The following is a 22,312-nucleotide window of genomic DNA, read 5'->3' as shown; positions in this document are numbered from 1 at the left end:
TTGAAACAAATTTATATAGTTATTAGTATGAAGATGCCATAGAAAATGGATAAACCCAGCTATATTTGTTCATTTTCAATGTTTAGGTCTACTTGTCACAAAAACTTCAATTGTTCATTATTTCATGCAAATAAATTTTTGCCTTCACTTTTAAACTCTTTTATTTAAAGGAAAGAAAATAAGTGTATTACTGATTCATTATCTCTCAATATATATTACTAAGCAGGTAAGGGACAGTATGAATTAGTGAAAAGATGTATTGCCAGAGACTTATTATGAGAAATTTCATAAACACGTTTAAAAGATCTCCTCTAGGACTAAGGATGATTCTAAACACTGATGCTAAAAATAAACTAAGTGTAAATTTCAAAAGTGCTGAAACTTTCAAGATGTGAAAAATTCCCTAATTGCTAAAAATTAGTGTTTCCATCTCTCAGTATTTCTTCTACTCTCTCTATATGGATATTAAGCATATGATATTTTTATATATTATTATAAGATATGTATTATATGAAATATATATAACATACAAAAGATATATATAAGCATACATGTATGTTCATGTGCATGCATATATGTACTATCAGTGAGTTCAGAAATTAGGAAGAATGAATCTTGATACAGGATATGATGTTTACTATTTTTCTGTTTTTTATTTATAGGCAGAATTTTGTTATTACAATAGACTTATAACGCTATGACAACCTCCATCTTTATTACTTGTCTGCTTTGTGCCAAATTTATGCATTATCTCTGACTCTCATCATAAGCCTACAAAGTAAATTTGTGACAATTCCACATTTGAAAAAACAAAAATAAAATAGGTAAATAACTCTAAATAGTAGATATGAAGGCCAAATTTAAACCTAAGTCGATTTCTAAAAATTGTGTTTTCTTCCACTATATAGCACAAAAACTCATGCAAATCAATTGTAGTCTGCCAGATCATCAGGTCTATGAATTAATGGTGAACCTAAAGAAGCATAAATATTTCATAGAAATCTTTGAAACTTGTGTTGAAAATTGCTCTATTCACATCTTTTAATTTTTCTTCCATACATACAAATCATGAGGGCATTTATATCAAGGGAAATAGTGCTATTGTTATGCTTATGCACAAAAGGTTTTTAGATCAGAGACAAATTTTCTTATGATGCTTGCAGAAATATCAATAAACTCTATAGTATTATAACATTGACCCCCCATGCTCAGCAGACCCACAGAACAATGCAATGAAAGGCAAATGGAATTTTATAGTGGAACTTAAAGTCTAGAAAGAAATGCTCTCCCAAAAAACGTAATTATAAAGAAGATAAATTAGTAAAAACAACCATTCCATGACTATGAAAACTGACCAAATGTATAAATGAATTGAGAAGTGTTTATTCAAGAAAAATGACCAAACCTTGATAAGTGGAATCTGTGTCTTTCCTGCCTGAACCTTACCCAGTTGTCCCTACTAGTTCCATGGAGAGATAACTCATCCAGGGTAGGTCACAGCTGAGGAACACAGCTTCCCTGCAGATGGGGGATAACTTGATATAGGGGGAACACAGAAAAAAAATACATGCAAATACACAATCATTGTTGTGAAAACAAAACTAATCTTAGTAGTGAATAATCAGGGAAGACCAACATTGCAGCAGACCTTTGGCTATTATAATGATTGTAGCAAGCAACAGACAAGGAAAACAAAATGAAATTTAACAGGATGATCTCAGATATGAGACAATCATAGTGGATTCTGATAAGCTCTCACATACCACTGTTTGTCTGAAAGGCTGTGTGCAGACTCAGGAGAGATGAGAAGTGGTCAAAGCTATCTACTTATACTTGACTAAATGTTATAATTTGTACATATAGAAATAGAAGTTGGGGCAAGCTTATAAATCCTGAATTTTAAATTAATTACTTGAGTCATAAACAGATCCATTGGCAAAGAATGGAAGCCTCACTAGTGCAGCATGTTTAGTCGCAGCGTCTGAACAATCGTTTGCTAACCCCTAAGCTATACAGATTGATGGGAGACTCCTAGCAAATTTTTTTTTAAGATTTTTATTTTTTATTTATTTTTCTCCCCTTCCCCCTCCCCCCACCTTGGTTGTCTGTTCTCTGTGTCTATTTGCTGCACCTTCTTTGTCTGCTTCTGTTGTCAGCGGCACAGGAATCTGTGTTTCTTTTTGTTGCATCATCTTGTGTCAGCTCTCCTTGTGTGCGGCACCATTCCCAGGCAGGCTGCACTTTCTTTCGCGTGGGCGGCTCTCCTTACAGGGCATACTCCTTACGCGTGGTGCTCCCCTATGCGGGGGACATCCCTGCGTGGCACGGCACTCCTTGCATGCATCAGCACTGCTCATGGGCCAGCTCCACACGGGTCAAGGAGGTCCGAGGTTTGAACTGCGGGCCTCCCATGTGGTAGACGGACGCCCTAATCACTGGGCCAAGTCCGCCACCCAACTCCTAGCAATTAGTGATTCATATGTACAAATAAAAGTTTTATTTAAAAAAACAAAAGAGCAGAGACATTAACAAGCAGACTCTATACAAGTAGTCATGATAAATCACTGAACATTAAAAAAAAAACAGAAAGCAGAATGTATATAATATATTACCAGTTCCCCATTAAAAATTCATGAAAAATGCTAACAAACAGGATAAAAAGGCAGTGAATATAAACTATCTCTGGAAGGGGCCAGATGTTGGAATAAGCAGTCATAAGAATTCAAAGTAGTTATTATAAAATGTTCAAATACTTTAAGAAACATATTTTGAAAGAATTAAAGGAAAGTATGGTCATAATGACTCCCCAAATAATTAATAAGAATAAAATATCAACCAAAAAGTATTCACAGTAGCATTATTTGTAATGACAATTAAAATATAATCACCCACTAAATATGGCTAGATAGCCAGCAACAGAAACACAAATTTTCCAAAATGTGGTATATTTAGACAGTGGAATAATATAGAATTGGGAAATGAATAAATAGCAGCTTCATTCTTCAGCATAGATGAGTCTTGTGAACATATTAAGCAAAAAAGCAAAATGCAGAAAATATAAACCATATGTACCATTTATATGAAGTTCACAATCATATAAAACTAAATACAGATATATATATATGAATACATTACTTTTTTGTACTTTGCATGCACTTTTTAAAAAAGATTTATTTTTATTTACTTCTCTCATTCCCCCCCCCCCCCCCCAGTTGTCTGCTCTCTGTGTCCATTCGCTGTGCATTCCCCTGTGACTGCTTCTTATCAGCAGCACTGGGAATCTGTGTTTCTTTTTGTTGCATCATCTTGTTGTGTCAGCTCTCCGTGAATGCGAAGCCACTCCTGGGCAGGCTGCACTTTCTTTTCACTGGGCGGCTATCCTTATGGGGCACACTCCTAGCGTGTGGGGCTCCCCTATGCGGGGGACACCCCTGCATGGCACGGCACTCTTTGTGCACATCAGCACTGTGCATGGGCCAGCTCCACACAGGTCAAGGAGGCCCTGGGTTTGTACCGCAGACCTCCCATGTGGTAGGCAGACACCCTATCCATTGGGCCAAGTCCACTTCCCTGCATGTACTTTTGCATACATACAGTTTTAATAAGTATTGATATATACTTATATCAATATATAAGTATTTATATAAGTATTTATAGATAAAGTAAATAGCAAGTAATTCAAAATGAATTAAACATAAATACCATTAAAATGTCAATCCTACCCAAAGAAATTTATAGATTCAATGTAATTCCAGTCAAATTTCCAGCAACCTTCTTTGAAGAAGTCGGAAAAGCTAATCATCAAATTTATATAGAAGGGCAAGGACACCCAAATAGTGAAACCCATCTTGAAAAAGAAGAATGAAGTTGTAGTGCTGACACATTCTGATCTTAAAACTTATTACAAAGCCACAGTACTCAAAACAGCATGGTACTGGCATAAAATAAACACATAGAACAGTGGAATAGGATTGGGAGCTCAGAAATCAACCTTTACATTTATGACCAACTGATTTTTGACAAGGGGCCAAGATCATTCAACTGGGAAATAGTGTATTAGTCAGCCAAAGAGGTGCTGATGCAAAGTACCAGAAATCTGTTGTCTTTTATAAGGGGTATTTATTTAAGGTAGAAGCTTACAAGTACAAGGCACTTGGTCACTCCCTTACCAACCTTGTTGCCATGTGTTGAAGAAAGATGGTGGATGACATCTGCAGCTGTTCAGTCTTCCTCTTCCCTCTTAAGGCTCTGTGAGTCCACCTTCTTCTAATCTCAGTTGTAGGCTGGCATAGGGCTCATCTCTCTTTCCAGGGCTTGCTTCTTTCAGCTCCTCTGTTCTCTTCACCAGGTAAGCTGTAAACTCTCAGGCAAATGGGTCACCTCTCTTCCCAGGGCCACAGGATTCCTTCCTCTGTGTATCTTCTTCTCTGTATCTACTTCTGTGTTCTCTTTGAGTGAATGTTCATTTATAGAGCTGACCAAGGAGGTGGGGACTGTTACACTCTACTGAAGTGGTTGAGTCAAAGCCCTAATCTTAACATAAGTTAATCAAAGACACCTCAGCTGAGTCTAATACAATGAAAGGGTATCATGCCCAAAGGAACAGACCCGTTTAAAAAACATAATCAAATGTCTTTTTTAAATTCATAAACAATATCAAACTGCCACAAATAGTCTCTTCAACAAATTGAGGCTTGGAAAACTAGATCTCAATTTGCACAAAAAGGAAGGATGACCCCTAATCTATACCTTATTACAAAATAAATTTAAAAACAATGAATTAAAGACCTCAATATAGGAGCTAGAACTATCAAATTCCTAGAAGAAAAAATAGGGAAGAATCTTCAGAACTTGTGATAGGTATAGTGTCTTAGACTTTATACCCAAAGCACAAGCAACAAAAGAAAAAATATATAAATGAGACCTTACTATAACTAAATCTTTTATGCATCAAAAGACTTTAACATGAAAGTAAATGGGAAACATACACAAAAGGAGAAAATATTTGGTTGGTACATATCTGATGAAGGATTGATATCCAGAATATATAAAGGAATCCTTCAGTTTAAGAAAAAAAGACAAAACAACCTAACTTTAAAAGATAACAATGTAATTTAAAGAAGATACACAAATGGCCAGAAAGCACACGAAAAGATGCTCAACATCATTAGCCATTAAGGAAAAGCAAATCAAAACTACAATGAGGTATCATTTCACACCCATTAGAATGGTTGTTATTACCAAAAAAAAAGGAAAATAAGTGTTGGAGAGGATACAGAGAAATAGAAACACTGATTCATTGCTGGGGGCAATGTGAAATATTGCAGTCACTATGGAAGACAGTTTAGCAGCTCCGCAGAAACTGTAGAGAACTACCAAATAACCCAGTAATAGCATTACTTCGTGTGTACCCAAAAGTATTGAAAGTAGGAAATCAAACAGTTATTTGCATACCGATGTTCATAGTAGTATTTTTCACAATGGCCAAAAGGTGGAAGAAATCCAAATGTCCACCCACCGATGAATGAATAAATAAAATGTGCTATATACATATAGTGGAGTACTATTCAGCCAGAAAAAGGGGTGAAGTCCTGATACATGAGAAAAACATGGATGAACCTTGAAGACATCATGTTGAGTGAACTAAGCCAGAGACAAAGGACAAATAATGAATGATCTCACTGGTTTGAACAATTAGAATGAGCAAACACATTGAGTCAGAATCTAGAATATAGGTTAACAGGGAACAGGGTAGGAATGAAAAATAGGAAGTTAAGGCTTAAAATGTATAAAGTTCTTATTTGGAATGATGGAAATGTTTCAGTACTAAATGATGGTGAAGGTATCATAACATTCTGAATATAATTAATAACACTGAAATATATATCTGAATGCAATTAAAAGAGGAAATGTTAGATTGTATATATGTTATATGTGTATATGGTATCAGAATGATTTTTTTAAATCCAAGGAACTATAGTATACAATCAGTGAACCTTAAGTTAAACCACAGACTATAGTTATTAGTACTATTATTAAAAAATATGCTATTATCAATTGTAATAAATGTTCAACTTCAATGTAAGGTATTAATAATAGGACAGTATATGGGAATCCTGTATTTTATGCATGATTTTTCTATAAACCCACAGCTTCTCTAATAAAGAAAACTACTTGAAAATGTATGAAGCAGCAAACACAACAGGCAGAGCTACTTTAATTCTGTTCTCATCAATATCACCACAATGGTTTCCTTTGTACTAGAAGCTACTTATAATATTGTATTGGGGACTTCTGTCTAAAATTGTAGTTGAATATTCACTAATACAAGTCTAACATTAACTTGTGATGGAAGGAATGTTTCCTCTAAGTCAAAAGAAACTACTATTGATATTAAATTACATTCAGCTATTTAATTAGTACATTTGGCATGTTGTAAATTACTTGGACTGAAAAAAATGATGTGCATAATATGTTCTTATAATAGATTATCAACTAAGCAAAGCTCTAAATGCAAATACATTTTGAATACAAAAAGTTAACAAGGCTTATAGACTCTTTCCCCCATTGTGGCATCCATAATAGCCCTTTTAGAATCAAAACAATATTCAAAATTCTGGGTCAAACATTAGTTGTTATATTTATTGGCCTGATGTATTCCAGTATTACTATGTAATTTATTTAGCAAGAATTAAATAATAGTACTCCCTTTGCCTTTGCAGTGAAAGAGAATGTGGAAAATTAATAATGGAGGAAACAAATCACTGATTCCCTAATGTGGGTCAATCTGAATATTCCAAAATGGTTGATTCCCTTTGTGGATCGATGCTAGAGCAGAGCATAGGTGCATTTGCACTACACGTTAGTGACATCAAAAATACCTTTTAGCAAATAAAATGAGTCTCTCATCTCTTGAGAACAGAAAGTAGCTTTGGGAACCAATACCCATGGGTAGTGTAAAGGAGCATGGTTCACATTGTCTGAAATTACTCATGCCCTGGTTCATCCAGCTGGTAATGAAGCAGTCAACAGCCCATCTCTGGAGTGGAACAGGCAATTATTCTAGCTTGAAACTCTGCCCTTGCAAATTGAGTGTGGCAACAATTCACATTTACTGTCATTATATATAAAGTCCCACAAAACAGGGTAGCTATCCATATCAATTCAGGAGGAAAAATCACTGATGCCTAAAAACTTTACCTTAACTCTCAATAGATAGTTGTGCATTGATGATATGGATATTTAAACTTCTTTCTTGGAGATTTTTCTATACAATTTATTCTTCAATCTTACTCCAAAATGCCTCAAATAAATCTAGAATTCCAGCCACATAAAAAATTTCTGTAGATTCTTGTTAACTACATTCCCATCCTGCAAGACAAAAGAAGAAAAACATTTCTCATTCGCCTTGTAGTTACTTTTTAATGCTATTACAAGCAATCAAGGAAAGAGAAATCTCTCTTGGGAGTCAGTCTCTTGGATTAGCATGTAATAGTCTGTATCCATGGCTCTCAGAAATGACTCCTGTTTGTACCTTTTTTTTTTTAAGCTTGGGGTAGTGGCTTTATTTTATTTTTTAATTTAATTTAATTTTTTAATTAGTTTTTTTAAAAGTTAATAGATCACACAAAATGTTACATTAAAAAACATAAGAGGTTCCCATATACTCCACTCCTCACTCACTCCCACCCATCATTTTTTAAATTTTATTTTTTTGAAGATACATAGATCAAAAAAAGTTACATTAAAAAATATGAGTTTTCCATATACCCCACACATCTCCCACTCTACTCCTCCCACATCAACAACCTCTTTCATCATTGTGGCACATTCATTGCATTTAGTGAATACATTTTGGAGCACTGCTGCACCACATAGATTAGAGTTCACAGTGTAGTTTACACTCTCCTCCAGTGCATTCAGTGGGTTATGGCAGGATACATAATATCCAGCAACTGTCCCTGCAGTCTCATTTAGGACAACTCCAAGTCCTGAAAATGACTTCACACCACATCTCTTCTTCCCTCTCCTGCCCTCAGCAACTACCATGGCCACTTTCTCCACATCAGTGCTACAACTTCTTCCATTACTAGTTACCAAAGTTCTGTAGTAGAATACTAATATTCTACTGTTTATATCTTCTGGGGAGCTTAAAATGCCATGGCCACACCCCAAACTAATTAAATCAAAATTCCTGGGTGTGGCATTTGCAGGTTTAATTAAAGCACCCCAGATAATTCTAAAGTGTTCAAAATAAGAACTACAAAAACATTAATATGCATACGGAGAATATTTTTAAAATGAGTATTCTAATTCAATTTTGTGGATGTGGAGATTAAAAACCTTGATTTCTTTGAGATAAAATGATATTACTGGTTTGTGGACTATATTGTTGAGTAGCCAGACTCTAGATCAGAGGTTCCATTGCTTGATATTGGAATTTCCTATGGAACTTTTAAATATTCCTATGTCCCTGACTCATTCAAGACTATTATATCATATATTCAGAGGGTGGGATTCAGTCATCGGTAGTTATTAAGGGTTCACAGTGATTCAAATGTGCAGTCAGCGTTGAAAACTCCACTGACAAAGATGTGTTCATCATCCACTCTATTCCCCAGAACATTTCTCCTAACTATCTACCTTGAGTTAATGACACCAATCACCTTCCAGTCATCGAATATTGGAAGTTTGCTTCCTCCTGCTGCTGCAACTGCCAAACAGTTGCCAAGTTTTATTCATGAAATATCTTCTAACACACAAGTCTTCTCTCCATTGCAATATATGTAAGTCCTTCATTATTTTTTGTCTACAAAGAACTGTTGTGATTAGTAAGGGAAGAAATTGTAGCATTGATGTGGAGAAAGTGGCCACGGTAGCTGCTGATGGTAGGGAGAGGGAAGAAGAGACATGATGTGGGGACATTTTCAGGATTTGGAGTTGTCCTGGGTGGTGCTGCAGGGACAGATGTTGAACATTGTGTGTCCTGCCATGGCCCACTGGGTGGAATGGGGGAAAGTGTAAATTACAGTGTAGACCACTGTCCATGTAGTGCAGCAGTGCTCCAAAATGTATTCACCAGGTGCAGTGAATGTGCCACAATGATGGAAGAGGTTGTTGATGTGGGAGGAGTGGGCTAGGGGGTGGGGGTTATATGGGGACCTCATATTTTTTTAATGTAACAATTTAAAGAAAAAAAGAAGGAAAAAAAGATTATAAAAATTGTTATTGTTTTCAATAATTTCTAGACAACTCAAATTCTTTAATATCCTACTCAATATAGTTTACCTAATGTTGCCAAATTAAATTGCATTTCTCCTCAGCATAATATTCCGTGCTTTCCAAGTTCAGATTGCTACTTACTTTTTCAGCCTCATTGCTATTTTTTTTATAGAAAGCACCTGCAGATCTTATTTTATGTTCTCTTCACCTTTAATCTGTATCCCCCATATATAGCTTTTATTTTCTTGTGTATGACTTTCTACTCTTCCTTAACCCATCTTTATGTCTTAAATATGTATTAAATCTTCAAAGCTACCTCTAAATCTAACATGCCAAACAAAAGAAGAATCTTCCTACTTGGACCTCCATATACTCTGTTGAACAGAATTTGCAGAACAAATAATTATATTATAATTATTGTACTTAATGACTGCCTTATCTCCCAAATTTCTCTTCTAAACATTAGTATCCTGGAACATGACACAGAAACAGGGTCTTTTGAGTCTTTCAGAAAACCCTGCACAAAATAAAAATCAAGGAATATTTACTAAACTGAAGTGTATATGTTTTTATTTTTGTGAATAACTATCACAAACATATTAGTTTGAGACATGATTTCTTCCCTTAAGGCAAAGGTTTTTAACCAGGAGTCCACAGACCCACAGGGGGTCTGTAGAAAGATTTCAGGGTATCCGTGAGTTTGAACTGAAAATTATCTTTATTTTCTCTGGCCTCCAACTGAAAACTAGCATTTCCTTCACTTATGAATGTATGCAATAAATAAATTACAGTAGTAGTCATTTCACCTGACTGGCATAAGGTTCCATGGAACAAGAAAGTCTAAGAACCCCTACCTTAAGGAATGTCTTAGTTTCCAGGCTGCTAAGACAAATACCACACAATGGGTTGGGTTGACAACAGGAGTTCATTGGCTCAGAGTTTTGAGGCTAGGAGAAGTCTAAATGTAGGCATCTGCAAGGTGATGTTTTCTCCCTGAAGATTGTGAAACTCTGGGGGTTGACTGCTTACAATTCTTTGGTCCTTGAGGATTTTTTATCACACTGTAATGCACATGGTGATGTCTGTATATTTTTCCTTTCTCTTCTGGATTCTGTTAGCTTCCAGCTTCTTGTTCTTTCTAGGAATCCAGTTTAGAGTGTCCCTGATTCAGTTGACCACCCCATAAGTAAAAATAACATCTTCAAAAGATCATATTTACAATGGGTTCATGCCCACAGAAATATGGTTAAGATTAAGAACTTGTTTTTTTCTGGAGTACATACATAATTCAACCTACTGCAAGGAGTTTACTGTACATTTTAAACATGTAAAACAAATACCACATAAGCTGGTATAGTTAAGTTTAGAACTGAGTTACATAGAGAAACTGATTCTTTTGGAACTGTAGCAACTGCAAATGCACTTGACAAATAAAAAGTTCTCAAAAAATAAATGCCCCAGAATTCAAAGAGAAAGATTTTTGTATCCAGATAGGATTTCAGAATAACTCTTAGGATTTGTAAAATCTGTAAGAAATGATGAAAGAGGTGTGTTAAATGAGAAATAAAGTAAATATAAAGGCAAAGGGGAGGAAATGCAAAGGACAAGTTAGATGGAGGGTGAAAAGTCAGGCTTCGCTATACCAGTGTATGGCAGTTATTGAATGTGTTTGATATTGATAATATGTAATAAGAAAACACTTAGAAAAGAAATGTATTAATCTGTCTAATGTTGGAGAAAAAGACACAATCAGTTAAAAAATATTCCAATCACCTTTTAAACATCAGGAAGAAAATGGTTGAAAATTAAGTAAAATTCTTATTATTTACCTGGAATAATTTAGGACCTGTCCAAGATTAAATGTCATTTGTTTTCTAGATTTAACATTTCCTATATGGCTGTTCTAGAGTCAAACAATAGAGAAGACTTCTGGAGAAGATGATGCACAACATATAAATGCCTGAGGAAAAGACTATTCATATCATTTTGGAAGACAAATCAATTATTATGAGGATTTTTGATAAATCCACAATTATAAAAAATGTAGACTTTAAATGATTATATATATTACATAATTATAATTAGATTTTTATCTAAACAGCATGAATTATGTTATAAATATAGTTTTGTTTTTATTATTTTAAAACAAAGATCAGAGTGTTGTCTAGATCTTAACTGCAATCATTGCTCAGTTCCAGAACTACAAAGATTTTGTAAAAATTTCTAATTTTCAACACGAAAATTGCCTTTAGCTTGATTTTCTTCAATTTCTGCATTTGGTTTTATTCCTATACTGAAATTTGTAAATTCAGAAATGTTTCATTGTTTCAATTACCAAGTGTTTATTTTTTGAGTGCTTATTTTGCATTAGGTTCCTTGGGATCTAACATTTTTCTCCCTCTTTTGTGGCACTTCCTGTCATCCAGTTATTCTCAGACTTTTTCTTTATATAATATGGTATTGATAAGGTATATGGAAGGCTCAGATATAACCAAGTAAAGCTGATAGTATTTTGAAAAGTTTTTGAGTTCTTATACTTTATCTTTAACTGTCATGCAAAATTTGACATATTTTCCCACAATATATTAATTTTTAATATAAAAATGCTCTAAATTATTTATCTTCAAGAAAAATGAACAACTCAATAAAAATGCCGTGTTTATGCCTTGATAAATACTACCACATAACTTTAGAAATAGATATTCTTTATCTCAATTTTAAAGGAACAATTGTAGCCCCATATACATAATCATGAATCATCCTCTCTTTTTTTTATCAGTATACCATATTTGTTTGAAAAAACTTGCACCATTAAGAGCACTGATTTTTATATAGCATGCAAATACAACAAATATTTATGCCATCAAGTAATTTGAAATTGAAGACAAGATATAAAATACAAATGCAATTGATAGAAAGCCACATATGATAAATATAATGTACAATAAATAATATAGCATTTAAAAGTTAGGTAGGACTAAATCATCTAACTAGATTTTCAGAGAACTCTGCATGAACTGAGAGCATTTGAATTGGTCATTAAACACATATAAGGATTTGGAAGGCAGAGAAAGGAACAGGGCAGTCTAGAAAGAGGGAGATATATGAGCAAAGGAAGAAAATAGAAATGTAAAAGGTACTTTTCAAGAATAAAAAATAAATTAGTTTTAATTGTCATAGATAATACATATAATAGATGGCAGTAAGAGTGAAAAAATAGGTGTCACTTTATAGAATATTAAACATTTTAATACTAAAGAAAGTATATGTTTCTAGACAATAAGATGTTTTTGGACATTTTTCAAAGGAGAGACAAGATTAAAATAGTTCTTAAAAAGATTATTCTAATAATGAAATAGAGGATGGTGCGGAAGCCACTTAGGAATTTAATAGCTATACAAATATGTAATGGCATTTCCAATATTGTATGGCTTAAAAAATATTAATTGCTCCAAAGAATGAGGAGGGTGGTTTAAACAAGAGACTCTGCAGGTACATTTTAAAACAAGTCAGCTTTACTAAAACTTCTTTCTGGAATATGTCAAAACACATAAATTTAAAATTTAAAAAGTACAAATAGAAATCAGGATTTCTGTTTCAGGTAATGACTGGGTAATTGAAATTAACCTTTCAACTGAAAAATCTGGAAAATACACTTTAAAATATTTAAATCTCTTGCATGCATAACAAAGCAGTGAGGAATATTAGAGCCCAGATGTGGGAGAAGGAAATCCAATGGTATGAGATCTCATACTGTAAGATTTTTTCCCCTTTTTTGGATTTTATATTCTGATACATACGGCTAAGGGGCCAATAAACTGGCCAGCATTTTCAAAAGACTCATTGAACTAGGAGAAAACAATGCAGTTTGAGTAGTGTCAAGGACTGGGACCCTGACAAACCTGCCCTTGACAGGACTAATTCCCAGCTTTGAATCTTTGAGACCTGATTGCATGAGGTAACCTGGGATATATGAATACCCATAGGCTTCTGCCAAAAATATGTAATCCTCTCTTAAAGAAGATAACATGATCTGACTTCTCCAGTTGCTTGTACAACTTTTTATACCGCAAACTACCCGTAATTCATGAATTAATTTCTGTATTTCAATAAAAAACAATCAGGTATAGGTATTAATAGCAGCATGCAGTTGAAAAACATGAAAACATTTTAAAAAGAGAAAATAGAAACAGACTCATGGGGCTTTTAAAAATAATGAAGATATTGAAGATGGATTTCACCATAACTATGCCAATAAGTTCTAGAAAAAAATTTTTAAAGGAAAATTTCAAAAAAGGGCAGGAAACTATGAAGAAGATCCAAATTGAAATTCTAGAAATGAAACATACAAAACTTGTAATGAATAGGTCAATAGGTGTTTAAATAGCAGATTAGATTTATCTGAGAGAATTAATGACTTGGAAAATAGGTGAGAAGCACAGAAAAAAAAGATGAAAAATGCACAAAAGAATAACTTTATAAGTTATGAAGTAAAAAGTCTGACTTTACATTTAATTTCAGTTTCAGAATTGTAAAAGAGGCAGAGAAAATATTTGAAGAGCAAATGGTCATTTGTTTGTCTGAAACAATGAAACATCACTTTCAAAAATACTACGAATCCCAAACAAAATAAATACAAAGGAAAATACACTCATACAGGTTTTAATAAAACTGCTGAAAAATCAAAGACAAAGAAAAAATCTTGAAAGCAAACAGATGGCAAAAGGAGAGGAAAAAATAGTTATAATAATGAGACTAAGATCTTAAACAGTATAAATCAGAAGTCAATGAGATTATATCACTGAAGTGATGATAGAATACATCTGCCGATCTATAATTCTATATCTCAGAAACTATCTTTCAAAAATAAGATTAAATAAAGATAGTGTTAAAAGTAAACAACAACAACAACAACAAATGAAAGAATGAAAAAATATAATCAGGGAAATGAACACTGGATATTTGATGTTATTAAGAAAGTATCATTAATTATTTTGTGTCATAATGGATAGTGGTTATGGTTTTCTTTTCCTATTTCAAGAATCCTTATTTTGCATAAATCCTGCTGACTCTCGTTGCCACCTTCTAAGCAAGTTAATCTACTCCATGTGCAATTGACCACATATAGTTTTCTGTATGAAAAATTATCATACAATCCCATACAATCAGGGAAGAGATCCCATCCTCTTCCCTGAGATTTTGTCTGTATAACCACTAAATAATAACTTATTACTTACCAGGCACTGAATTAAGTATAAAGAATTAAATATCAAATGTGACAATTCATTCCCTTTTGCCAAAGATTGCATTCTATTTGGAGAGATAAAAAGTTAAGCAAAGTATTAAGTTACAATATGAAAAGTATGAGGCAAATTAACTAGTGTCCTGTCAGCAGTTATTGAACAAAGAGTTATAATAAACGTGTATTAATACAAAATGGTATGAGAATAATGGCAAGAATTAATAAGTCTGAAAAGGGAAAAAATAGGCAAACAAGTCTGTATAATATCTATATGATTAGAAGAAACATTGATAATATATAATAGAGATTCAGTGCTAGAAGAGGCCCAAGATGTTCCCTGGGCATTTACACTCCATCTTATTCTTTGAACCTAGCCAAACCAGTATATTAACTGGAGAGAAAATTCCATATTCAGTAAAAGTAGAGTGTAGGAAAGACTGCAAACTAAAAACTATGAAATAGCTGCCAAATATGATGACAATTGGATAAAATTAAACAGAAAATATGCAAATCATTCACAAGGCCCTCAGATCTTGAGTATGTATATTCTTATGAAATGAGCAGTCCAGGAGATGCTAGCCAGTGGTTCAGTGCTTGAAACAAGAAATTCTGGGAGCTGACTATAGGATGTGTGTATTTGTGTCACATGTTATCATGACAACATAGGTAGAGGTGAGTAAATAAATTTGAGGATATCCTGTACAAGGTTCAAGTTGTCAGTATGGCAGCCCAGAAGAGAGGTGGAATGTGGAAATCAGATTTGCACCTGGTAAAGAGACAGCAATAATGAAATATCTTAATCCTAAATCACTGCATACTAAAAAAATAAAACTATTAATTACCAGGTTCAGTGTGAGTCATAAGAATCCTTATTCTTGATAAAAAGTGAAAGGAGTGTCACTAAATATTCTGATTGGTGACAAAGGTTCAAGGCACGAAATTTAGTAGAGATGGAAGGAAAGTGTCATGGGTCAATATTACTGGAGATATACCTGGATTAAACAATAACTGAGTCCAGGTGTTCAGACAGACTCATCAGAGGACTAAAAATTTTTCCTTCTTCTCCATGTGAATTTTTGCTTTCCTCCCTAATGTCCTTAATATATAGGCAGAAACTTTCCTCCTGGTGACAAAAATGGCTAAAGATTACTAACAATCTCTAAAAAGATAGCACCCATAATTCCACCAAATATCCAAAGACTGAATTTTATTATTCTCTATTGGTCTATGTAACCTAATTGAATCAATCACTGTAGCCAAAAGGATGTGATAATCTATTTGTTTATATTTGAGTTATGCTTGGAGCTCCGTGCCTGGAGCTACAGGTCAAGATCCACCCACCCAAACCAAAAGGGCTAACAGTAGGTCAGGATGATTTCCTCCAAGAGAAGGAAAACTATGGGTGCAATTACCAAATAAACAACAACAATGGAACACTAGGCAGGCAAAAAGTAGCAATACTCCATAAAATGTGATGATAAAATTAATTTAATAAGGAAAGGAATGCAGAAGCCATGTTGAAAGGACTAGTAAGTATCAGAGAGACTGGAAAACAGAACACTATAATTAATTGTAAAAATCAGTCCTAGGAATTATACTTATTGTACATAATATTTAAGTTATAAACCCTAATGATTTAGAAATAAAATTATAGCAAAATGGGAAAGTAAAGTTTAAAGGGGAGGAGCAGAGGTGGAATTAGGAGGAAATAAGGAAATACAAGCAAACAACATTGCCATTTTTCACATAGGGTGTGTATTGGAAAGAAATTTAATGAATATTGTTCAAACCTAAAAGTGAAATTATCATTCAGGAAGCTTTGTTAATCAGCACACCAATGCCTTACTGATCAGCACTTTTCATATTTCAGGAGGAATGATGAGAACTAGAAGAGTAGGCATATTGGGAATGTTTTTTAACAAGTAAGAACAGATAGGGTGCATTCTGGGGAGTATTGTGGTACTCCCTGGGAAGGCTTGCCTCTTTCTCAGGAACTGACTCGTGAACCTTGGAATGTACTGCCCAGAGAGTGTTCTATTCCTTCCTAAGGAGGCTGGCCACTTCCTCGGGAATTGACACAGTACTTGCAAGTTGGCATCTATAGTATCGAGTTCGTTGACTATGAGTGCAATAAAAGGGCTAGTCCCTAATCAGGTCAGTTGAAGTCCCACCCTGGGAGAGGGTAGTCTGCACAGGTATTGTTTTCAATCAAGACTCTGGTATTGGCTGCTGATTCGGGACTTTCCAGCCATGAGCTAGATGTTAGTGAGTTTTTATGTAAAACTGTTCTGTTTTTCTGTTATTTTGTGACTCTGATCAATATTGATTTAATCTTTTCACTGATTATGTTACTCTTGTTTCTCAGTCTAATTGTCAGAATAGACTTATTAAACTAGATATGCATATGTATATTTATTTTGCATCCAATCGGGACTCTGGCTGGAGGTGGGCCAGGTATGTCAGTGTGTCCCCCGGTTTGGTGAGCTTGTGAATGTATGTATGTATATCATGAGGGATTGGGCTATAGCAGTTGGACCCCTTTTATAGACAATCCTTCACTTACGTTGTATTTTTTCAGTTAACAAAGGTTCACTAACTATATATATATGTTTATATTGCATCCAATTGGGGCTCTGGCTGGAGGTGGGCCGAATATGTCGGTGTGTCCTGCTGTTTGGTGAGTTTCTATTGTAGTATATATACCATAACGGATTATGATGCAGCAATTGAACCCCTGTTTGTAGACAATCCTTTGCCTGATTTATAGTCTCCCAAATAGTTTTGTTATAGTCTAACAAAAGTTTAATAAGTAAATAAATATATGTCTGTGTATTGCTTTCTTATGCTTGGGTTAATTGAGTTATTATATCAATGTCTCTCTTTATATATAAGGCATTACAAAGCATTATATCTAGCAGAATAGGATGTTGACATTAAATATGTGAAATCAGATTCCATTTCAGAAAATAACTTTTAACTTTAAGAGATTAATTAAACTTCAATTGAAGAAGTTTTAAAAAATATAAATGCAAGGAAAGCAGTGGTAATTAATTAAAAGAAAACTGCATTAATGAGTTGAAAAACAAAAACAGAATTTTTTAATACATCAGATAAATCTACCACCTAACCTAAACATCTAACAATGTAAAAGGAACAAATGCTCTAGTTTAAAAATAAAAATGGGAAGGGGCTAAATTGAAAAATGGAAAGAATTATAAGAAAGTGGCAAACTGAAGTTTATTCATATTAGACTGAAAATCTGGATAAGAGAGCTTTAGTAAAATATATTGAATAAACCAACTTAAGAAATAACTTATAAATAAGAAAAAAATAGCAAAATGTAACCTTTTTGAAAGATAAGTGAATATTCAACAAAATTTTAATATACCCATAATAATACATATAAATTTATGTATGATTTTTTTTCATAGAAATATACCTTCATGCCTTACTCAAAGATTATATACAAGGATGTACACTGAAACATTATATGTAATAGATAAAAGCCAGAAACAACAGAATTATTCATTATAGAGGACTAAGTTAATTAATAATTATATATTCATACAATATAAGTCTAGAAGAAGTTACCTATATATAAATTTTTATATGATAGATCCTCAAGTTTGATATTCAATATAACAAGTAAATGCAAACAATACTTTTAAATAAAAATATGTATCCACTTTTTATTTTATTATACTTTATACATAATATATATTATATACTTATATCCCTACAATAATTACAATCATATAGTCATATTAAAATATGAAACTTTCTGAAAGGGCTCAAAATAATTCTCATAAGTACTGCCATTAATCAGGAGAGTGGGACAGAGTATAAAGAATAAAATTTCACTCTCCATTTTATCTCTTTTTGCAACATTTTAACTGTATCATTTATGTTTTGTTTTTATAACACCAATAAACAGAAATTAAAAGAGTTAAATTCTCTACTTGAGATATTTAACATGCTATGACTGAGACTCAGGAAGAAAATTCATCTTGCACATTGATGTAACTTTTTTTCAGATTATAAATCCCTAAGATGATAAAAAGAGACAAAACACTGAGAGTTTTAAAAATGTACAAAACAGCTGTATATAAAAAGTTGCATTTTATGTCAGCAACATTAATAAACATTTATATCAAGTACACTATATAAAATAGCTTCTGTGCTTGATATAAAAAGAGAAGCACTTGAAGGTTCCTGTTCTCATGCAGTTTGGAATATAGGATTGCTTTAAAAACAAAGAACTGAAAATTAAGTTGTAAATTGGTAGCTGAACACTTATGCAAAATATTATAGCAAATTCAATTTAATTTTAAGTCTAATACTTCTAATTCTTCCTATTTGTGCTTTCTTCCCACAGGTGTGATCTTATTAATCAGTTTATCTTATTTTATTAATTGGATTAAATGTCTAACTACTTTTGAATTAAAATATAAAATGGTTGCACCTCAGTCCCACAAGGGAGATTACCCATCATCCTGTGATAGAGACATCTGGAAACAGGAATTATTTCTAAGGATATTTACATACATGGCATTATTTCCAGATTGACTTTTTCTGCCAGGTTACTATGACAAATGCCACATGACAGACTGGCTTACACAACATGAGTTTATTGACTTATAGTTTTAGAGACTAGAAGTCTCACTTTCTTCTGAGATGAGTAGCATTCTGACTTTTTCTTCCTGGTTCCTGCTAACATATAGTTTCCAGTTCTTCTCTGTGACTTTCTCTGTATAAGGTTGCCAGTAATAGGATTAAGACCCAACCTAATTAAGAAGTTTCATACCTTATTTAAAACTATTTTCAAAAAGGTCCTATTTACAATGGGTTCATATCCATAGGAATGGAATTAAGGTTAAAAATGTGTTTTGTTTCTGGGTTATATAACTCAATCTGCCACATAACTCAAACTCAATGTGAAAAACTAGTGTAGCTACTCCCCTATGGCTATTTAACTTAAAGATAAAAAGAACATGTTACCAAGTAAGTTCTGGCATTTTTAAATGCAGTGATCCTGAAAAAGGCATAATGAACTCAATTTAAAGTAGGTTGATAAGTTTATTTTCCCCAAATGTAAAACTTCCTGTATGTGTAAATATTTAACCAAAGAAACAGAGTGCCATTGTGAATTGTCTCAGATTAAAATTTTGTGGGATAGACAAGAGGTGGTAGCTCTCACCACATGTCTAAGAGAGATACAATAATTTAATTCTCAAGCCCAGAATGAAATAACAAACACTAAAGTACAATGGGAAACATCCTTTGAGATATCCTTCAGTGTTTCAGCATTTATAGCACTAATTAGAAGCAAGTTCAAATGTACAATTTTTTATCTTAGCCTTAAAAATGAGAACAGTGTCAGCTTTTGAGCTCTAGCCAGATGCTGATTTTATAACCTTAGCTATGTAGGCTAACTGCTAGCAGCTCAGGATCTGAGACTTTCAAAGTTATTTTTAGGGCAAATCAGTTAATGAGCAGGTACAATCCTAAGAATAAATGAGCAGCAGAGCAGAAGCAGACAAATGTCAGGGAGAGTCTCCGATGATAGGACAAATTGCGATTATTCAATATAATTATAGAAGGTGGTGAACAAAAATGAATCACTGCCAATTGTTATCTGGTAAAAAGGTTTAATTGTTCTAAGTGCAAAAAAAGGAAATGCACAGAAAACATAAACATACAATGAATGTCAAAGAAGCTTACTGCAGCTGCCTTTCATTCAAACAGGGCAATTTCATTTCATTTCCTGGAGTGCCCCCATATTACCATATTAATACTTGCACTATAGATGTAATTAATACCACATCTTAGTTCTGTACAATCTTATTTGTAATGAGAAGACTGAGTAATCCTTCAACATGTAGAAAGCTCCAAGAAACCAGCCTATCCATAATTAACTCACTCCGCAACCATCACACATGAACCTTAGGGCCTCCCCTCCAACAATAATTACAATAATTAATAAAGGTAGTGTCAGGGAAAGCCTCAAATAAATCAGTTCATTTGCGTTACATCAGGCTATCAGGATCTAGGAAATGACTACATCTAGGGAAGAAAAAGGAAATTTCCAAAAAGCATGGCATTGGAGTACCCCAAGATGGTTTTAAGTTATATGGCCCCCAGAAAAGTATGTTCTTTAATCGAATCTATTCTTGTGGGTATAAACCTATTGTAAGTGGTGGCTTTTGATTAGATTACTTCAGTTAAGGCTTGGCTCAGGGTGGATCTTAATCCTCTTACTAGAGTCCTTTATAAGAGAATGAAATTTAGACAGGGAGAGAAAAACCCACTGAAGTGAGAAGCTGCAAGAGAAGGGAGAGACCTGCAGATGCTGCCATGTGCCTTACCATATGACAAAGGAATCCAGGACCACAGGTAGCTGATCTTTGGTGAGAAAGCATTGCCTGATGATTCCTTGATTTGGACATTTTTCTAAGCCTCAAAACTACAAGCTTGCAAACTAATAAATCCCTATTAAAAATTCAACCCATTTCTGGTATATTGCTTTCAGCTGCCTAGCGGACTAAAATACATCCTGAATCTTTTAGCTGCTACTGTCTTTGGTTTCCCATGCAACGTATAAGAACAAGAAGGAAGGAGTTAAGTTAACAAATTGTTTTGATGAGTTAATTGTATAATTTTTTTCAGGCATGTCCTATTTGTTCCTTATTGCATATAGATTATTGATCTAGGATATCTTATCTTGGACCCAAAATTTCTCCCTGAAATATTTTCCCTAAAAGTCATTCTTATCATTTAAAAAAATGGTTATTAAAAGTTTCCCTCAAACACTCCACCTTCATACAACAGAGGCACCACCATAACTGATTTGGGAACTTGCTTTCTAAAGCAACAGTAGCTCTCTCCATATTGTGGCCTCAGACTGTGCCAATCTTTCGATACCTCAGGCATGTGTCAGGCAACCTAGCTAAAATTCTCCCATAACTTCTGGGGCCACATACCAAACTTTAAAGGTTTTCTTCTTTAATTGAGTTCACATGAGGATTTAAATTGTAAGTAGGCACCACAACCTGCCAGTAAGAAGGGGTGACTGTGATTCAAAGCATTAGCTTTAGATAGTGATATCTAAAAGAATCACTTCAGAAATCTGCCTTCTCATGATGCATTTACCTTCTCCTTGTGAATTTTACAACTGTCCAAGAAGTATTCATTCATATAATTTTAAAATGTGCATTTCAATCTGGTGCCACCTCAAGGGATATTTTAATCTATTATAATTTGACATGTATATTGAAGCTTACAATTTAACATCCTCTCACATAATAACAGCATAGATCATTTATTGATCACTTAGAATGCTCTAATCACTGCACCAAACATTTAATTTCACATCAATTAACTATTTTAAGCCTCATAGATTTTATTTTTATATTTTAGTGAGATGAAATTCACATAAATAAAAGGACTATTTTAAAGTGAGAAATGCAGTTGCATTTAGTACATTCACGATATTGTACAACCACCACCTGTATCTAGTTTCATAACATTACCAAATTGGCACATGAAATTGGCTATCACTTTGTCTTAGGCATTTGTCTTTTACATCATAAAGGAAATAAAATGAGGAGTTACAGCTCTTAATATAGTAGTACTTGTATTTCATTTTATTACTTCGAGTTATTGTCCAGTGTTCTTTCATTTTAGCTTTAAGGACTCCCTTTAGCATTTCTTTTAGGGTAGTTCTTCTAGCAATAAAGACCCTTAGTTTTTTTATCTTGCAATTTCTTAATTTCTCCTTCATCTTTGAAGGAGAGTTTGTCTAGATATAGAATTCTTTTTGACAGGTTTTTTTTCCTTCCAACATTTTCA

Source organism: Dasypus novemcinctus, chromosome 2, assembly GCF_030445035.2.
Source record: "Dasypus novemcinctus isolate mDasNov1 chromosome 2, mDasNov1.1.hap2, whole genome shotgun sequence".
Taxonomy (NCBI): domain Eukaryota; kingdom Metazoa; phylum Chordata; class Mammalia; order Cingulata; family Dasypodidae; genus Dasypus; species Dasypus novemcinctus.
Note: the sequence above shows the minus strand (reverse complement) of the source record.